The 6,588-nt window shown below is 40.3% G+C and overlaps 1 non-coding gene across 1 annotated transcript; it reads left to right on the top strand.

Moving 5' to 3' along the window:
• Positions 1–2,627: 2,627 nt before the first annotated feature.
• On the top strand, positions 2,628–2,753 carry LOC111756154 (small nucleolar RNA SNORA40). The gene has a single exon (XR_002790634.1). It is a non-coding gene; the product is annotated as a small nucleolar RNA SNORA40 (small nucleolar RNA).
• The last annotated feature ends 3,835 nt before the right edge of the window (positions 2,754–6,588 follow it).

The following is a 6,588-nucleotide window of genomic DNA, read 5'->3' as shown; positions in this document are numbered from 1 at the left end:
CAGAGTAGTTGCCTCTACTTTTAGGGTTGATACTATCAAGCATACCAAATTCAAATAAAATCAGCCAAGGCAAAACTGCAGTCTAATGAATCAGTTTCAAATAAGATCAGTCATAGTAAGACAATGCAAGTAATACAGGGTTTCAGTTAAAGTTAATAGGAAATTAAGGATTGTTACCATGGTATAACCTGTTATTTTTGGGTCAGATGTCTGTGCCCTCAAATCTTATATAAATATAAATTCAAACTAAACAGAGCGATAGGACTACTGTGACTTTTAAATCCTCATACAATATTAACAATGACTTCTGCCTTTTTTATACTGTATCAAAGATATCTATACTAAGTATTATAGCTTACCCTCTGCCTCATGCTTGCTACTCCAATTTACTGCTATAATTTGTCCACCTTACTCCCACATTCCACTGTCTGCCCCATTCACTGAGGCCTCTCTGCCACTGTTGCTGGAATACTGGTATCCCTTCCTCTATCTCTCTGGAATGTCCTTTAGCACTCTTGTAGGCTTGGGTTGGTGGCCATGAACTCCCACACTTCCTCCTTGTCTTGGAAACATCATATTTCTCCATTAATTTTGAGAGAGAGTTTTTCTGGCCATATCAGTCTTGGTTACAAATTATTTTCTTTCAGGGCTTGGAATATTTTCCCCCATGCCCTTCTCGATTTGAGAGTTTGTGTTGGTAAGTCTGTTGTTATTTTGATAATTTCCCATTGTAGGTTATCGGCTTCTTTTCCCTGGCTGCTTTTAGTACTCTGCTCTTTTGGTGCATTTCTGGAATCCTGATTATTATATGTCTGGGTGTAGATCTGTTTTGGTTGTAGTTGGCTGGAGTTCTGTATGCCTCATTTATCTGGATATCATTTCTTTTTCCTGCACTTGGGAAGTTTTCCTTCAATAAATCTGTGAATATTCTTTGTATTTCATTTTTGGTTACTCCTGTTCCCTCGTTCACATGCTTTATTCTTAAGTTATGTATCCTTTTGTAATCTTCTAGCCTTTGAATAGTTTCTTTTTGTTTCCTCATTATTTTTAAGAGGTCTTTTCTTTCACAATCATATATCATAAATCTCTTTTCAAGTTTCCAAAGGCTAACTTTAGTTTCTGCCAAGGCATTTTGCCAGTGTTCAATGGAGTTTTTAGTTTCCTGGGAATCTCTTTGGATCTGTTTCATGTATTCTAGTTTATGTTTAAATTCTTCTTCAGAGGTTTCTCTTTTCTCATTTCCTCTGTTCTTTCATCTGTGTTCTCTTTGGCAGGGCTTATCATTTGTTTAATTAATCTCTATATCTTAACTCACTTATGAGGTCATGAGGGTATTTATTTCAGCTGATGCTGTGTCTAGTATTGGATGGTTACTGTGTTGGTTCTCTTCTGTGATTACTTATCCTGGGCTTATTTCCCCAGGTTTAGCAGCTGGAGATTTTTTTTTATTTCCATGTCTTGTCATGTTTCTGGTTTCTTTCAGACTGGTGTGTCCTGGGATTCTCTGGCCCTCTCCATATTGCTTAGGGTCTTTCCAGAGCGTGCTGACTTGAGTTTTTGCTGTCCTCCACAATTTGCTGCTATCTGATATAGGCAGGGATGCAGGGACAATGCAGGCTAGCCTCCAGCCTCTGTGCCAGTCAATCTGCAAGTTAGGTTGTACCTTGTGGACATCACAGAGTCATGACTATTTTGTATCTGCTTATTGGGCACCAACCAGAAGTGTGGTTCAGCCCCACCAGACCCTGAATGATGTCACCACAGCACAGGGCTCTGTCCAAATCCCAGCTGTCCTCTTCCAGATCTCTCTGCACCAGGGACATCTATCTGATGTCACCATGGCACTGGGGTCTGCAGAGTTTCTGGATGTCCTTGACGAGTCCTCTCTGTGTCACTAACACCCTCATGCCCCTGGGCTCTGCCCAATTTCAAGATGTCCTTCACCAGACCTCTCTGCACCAGGGATGACTATCTGATGTCACCATGTTGTGGGTGCTGCCCAACTCCAATATGTCCTCCACCAGTCCTCTCTGTGTCACTGATGCTGCCGTGGTACTGAGCTCTGTCCAACTCCAAGTTATCCTCTGGCCAGTGACAGCATCTGTGGGACCCAGTCCCTAGTACTCACTGGGACTCAATGCAGGTCTTCCTCTTGGGTCCACTGCACACTGAGCCAGTTGTCTTCACTGCATTCTCAGCACAGTTTTGAAATTTCTTGTTGTCTCCTGTGGTTCAGCCTTGTGGCTTTGGCTGCTTTGCAGGGTCCCAGGTCTCAATTTCCATCAGTCACCAAAAGCCAATACAGCTTTTCCCCCTTGGTATCACTGCTCACTGTGCTGTGCTAAGGCCCCAGGATTCATAGACTGCCGTTTTTGGCAGCCACAATCTCGGCATGACCTTAAGTGCCCTGGGTGTGCCTAGCATAGTGCTGAATGGGGCTCAGTGAGTACATCAGGCTTTGATTCTCCATCCATGCTTTTCCTTCTTCTTCCTAGTTTTATTTTTCCCTTCAGTTACCACCTTGGTTAATTAGAATCTTTATCCATTCTTCTGGCCCCATCCATGTTGGCATATTCTAGCATCTGATCTGATTTCTCCATAGAGACTCTGCAGCCAGCACCCTAGCAAGCTGACATTTTTCTCCACCAATTTGTGGATTAAAACTTAATTGACAGGAACAATAAATAAACCCTCTCTTGCAACCCAGAACTCACTGTTTGGTATGCGTTTTGATGCATATAAGAAGGAATATTACTGCAAGGTACAGTGATACAAGCCTGTGATCCTGGGACCCCAGAGGCTGAGGCAAGAGAAATGAATCTTGAACTATATTAATGAGATTGTACTTCAAAAAACCTGTTGGTTTATTGTTGACATGTTATCTTTCTGCTGTTGCATCTTTATCTTTCCATTCTGTTTAATTGTTTGCTTTGTGTAGTGGTTTTTTTCCTAAGTGCATCTAAATTGTCTTTCAGTATTCTTTGCAGGGTTGGCTTGGTGATTATGAAGTTCTTCAGTTGTTTTTGTCATGGAAGTATTTTATTTTCCATCCCTTTTGGAGGACAGTTTTTCAGGGTACATCAGTCTAGGTTGAAAATTACTTTCCTTTAGGATCTGAAATACTTTACTCTATGATCTTCTTGACTTCATTGTTTGTGCTGTGATGTCTGCTTTGATTCTTATAGGTTTTCTTTTATAAGTGATCTGTCTTTTCTTTCTGACAGCGTTTAATATTCTATTCTTATGTTGGATTTCTGGGATGGTGATTATGACATGTCTGGGTGTAGTTTTGTTTTGATTATGGCTATTTGGGGTTCTATATGCTTCCCTGATCATGACATCAGTTTCCATTCTCATGTTGGGAAATTTTCAGCTATTACTTCTCTAAATATCCTCTTGACATCCTTTATGTTGCCCCTTCTTTTTTATTTATCCTTATCAATCATATGTTGCTTTTCTTTGCATCATCTTGCAGCTGTTGAATTGTTATTTCCTGATTCCTCATTATTTTTAAAACATCTTTCCTTTCCTGTTCACTAGCTGCAATCTTGTCTTCGAGGTCTGAAATTCTATCTTCACTTTCATTGAATTGGTTTTTACAAATTTCAATGGAATTTTTTATTTCCTGTATATCTCTTTGCATCTGCTTTATGTATCCTCTTTGTTTCTTATATTCAGGGATTCTATTTTTTTGTTTAGTTTCTTCTATCCAGGGATTCTACCTCCTTGCTTAGTTCTTCTAATTTTTTAACTGTATCTTCTTTAGGTATGTTCAGCATCTCTTTCATTTCTTTTATCATTTCTTGTTTTACCTGGGAGATTATTTCTAGTTTGAATTCCTTTAAAGCTTCCCAGATTTGCTTTTTTATTTCATTTACTATTATGTCAGTTATTTCAGCTGTATGGCATATATTTTATTCTATGTACATAGCTTCTAAGGTTTCTTGGGATAGGCTGGATGTTTGAGATTGTATTTTGTTCTTTTGTCATTTCCCTATATTTCAGTGTTTCATGTGTTATTCCATGGCTTCCCCAGGCTTGTTGGAAATCCTCTTCTATGCCCTCAGCTCCTGGGACTCTAGCTCCCCAGTTCTCTGGATTGAGAGAGGGTCACTTGGGGTAGGGCAGGTTGACTGTGGCAGAATGCTGTGAAGTTCCTTGTCTGGTTGGACCAATGATCCCAAACTCCAGGGTTCGGGAGGGTTCAGGGAAACTCATTTCATTCAGCCAACTCTCCAGAATTTAGGGCGCAGGTGGGTCTAAATCCCCAGAGTCCACCAAGCATGGCAGGAAGTAAGGAGGCCTGTTCAGGCCAGCTCAATACCCGCCAAGCGGGTCCAGTGCAGCAGGAAGCTGTGAAGTTCCCTGGCTGGGGCTGAGCAAGGATCCTAAACTAGCTGGGCTCAACAGATGGTGCGGGGACACTCACCCCAGGCCTCCCAGCCACTGGAATGGATAGCACCATCAGTCCCAGAGCTCCAGAGTCTGCCAAGCATGGCAGGAAGCTTTCTTTGTTTCTTATATTGTTCATCCAGGGATTCTATCTTTTTGTTTTGTTCCGCTAATGTTTTAACTTTGTCTTCTTTAGTTGTGTTCAACATCTCTTTCATTACTTTTTTCATTTCTTCTTTTACCTGTGAGATTTTTTCCTAGTTTGAATTCCTTTAAAGTTCCCAGGTTTGCTTCTTTATTTCAGTTGCTGTTATTTCAGATATTTCAGGTGCATGGCATATATTTTCTTCTATGTACATGGCTATTAGGCTTTCTTGGGATTTGCTGGAGGTTTGAGATTGCATTTTGGTCTTTTATTTTGTCATTTTCCTATATTTCTGCTTTTCATGTATTTTTCCAAGGCTTCTCCTGGGTGTGTTGGAAATCATCTCCTATTCCCTCAGCTCCTGTGACTGAATGGAGGTTACTGAGTGCAGTCTAATCAGGCCTACAGTACCTCCTGTGCCACCTCTAGTGTTCCAGGAAGCTGGGTGAGCACCTCACCACTGTGGATGATGGTCCTAATCTCTCCCCGGGCAAGGACCAATGTGCTGGAACTCACTTCATGTGCTCTCAACTCCCGTCATTGAAGAACGTCACTGGGTGTAATCTAGTCTGGCTGGAAAACCTCCCAAGCCTAATCTAGTGTTTTCTGCAATCTGCAAGCTTCCTTGACCACTGGAAGCAATGATCTTAAACTCTCTGGGTGTTTGGGTTGGTGAGCAGGAACTTACCCTGGCTGCCAGCCCAGTTCCTTTCTCCAGGCAGCACAGTTCCCCAGATTGAAAGCAGATGGGCTGATTTGAATACATTCATATTTTGAAATGAAAGAATAAATAGGTAAAAAATAGAAAAAATACTGGAGATATGAGAGAGCTTAATGACAGTGGAATAGTCTGGATCAGGAATAAGAGGATGAATTAATATAACATGGGTGGTTATTCAGATGGGAAGAACTAAAGGAGGAAGGATGGTTGTCCCACAAGACATTAGATGAAAATGCATGGAAATTCAAATAAGATGATGGATAAGTAGGCTGGGGAATCTCTCTTATATCATGACCTTGAGATTCTCAGAGAGTAGAATGTAATAATCCTTCTAAAAGCAAGGTAAGAAGAGGTAGGCTACATAGTTTGAGGAAAGTAATTATTTATTTTATATGGTAATGAGAAAAGCAGGAAAGGTTGATATTTAAGAATTTATGGCTCAATGAGACTAGAGTTGAGGGTTTATGGTATGATCTTATCTAGTAGTTCTCATCATCACGGAGAAGCTGGGTGGTTGAATTGATCCAGAGATGAGGTTTCATGAGCAAATATGTAAGAAGATCAACAGAAAAAATAAGAAATGGAAAATATTTCAAGAGAGGTGGCAACACAATAAATAGATTCATAACCAACCTGGTAGATTTGGGAAATAGGGGAAGGGTAAAGGAACTAAATGTTTTGTCGAAAAGTAATAGTAGATTTTTTTTAGAAATACAGTCAGAGGTGGCTTTGAGGATTTGGCTGAGTGCCATAAGGTCCTGCCTTATATGCACGTGGTTGTGAGTTTGGTCCCCAGTTCCGATTTAAAAAAATCTCTTAAATTTTAGGGCCAGGGATTTAGCTCAGTGGTGTAAGTGCCTGCCTGGCAAGCTTTAGGTTTTGAGTTCAATTCCTGAGTCAGAGATCAATGTGACAAAACAAAAAAGAAACAAAAGCGTAAAAGTAGCATAGTGGAATTTAAAATAATCTTGAAGATCAAACATTTGTGTTGCTGGAAAGTGAGTTGCCAAGGTGGAAATTATTGAAATTCAGCAAATTTGACAAACTACGATGCCAAGGTCATTTTGATTAATGACAAATTTGATGTGGAAAAGGAAACAGTGAGCCTCAAAGTTCTCATTAACATCGAGAAGACTGATTAGGTAACAATAATCCCCAAGGAACAAAGCAGAAGTTCACACAGGTAAATGTTAAAGAGGTCTGTGTTAAGAGAACGAAGCTAAATTTAAAAGTGGACTTCTCATTGAAAGGAAGCAGCTGCTACTCAGCTCCAGATGACAGTTGCCATTTGGAAAGAAAGCAACAAATTGCTAGAAATTTCCAGTTTCAA

Source organism: Cavia porcellus, unplaced genomic scaffold (genome assembly GCF_034190915.1).
Source record: "Cavia porcellus strain 051 isolate PalLab524CR breed Dunkin Hartley unplaced genomic scaffold, mCavPor4.1 scaffold_3, whole genome shotgun sequence".
NCBI classification, from domain to species: domain Eukaryota; kingdom Metazoa; phylum Chordata; class Mammalia; order Rodentia; family Caviidae; genus Cavia; species Cavia porcellus.
This window is presented reverse-complemented; position numbering and strand designations above follow the sequence as displayed.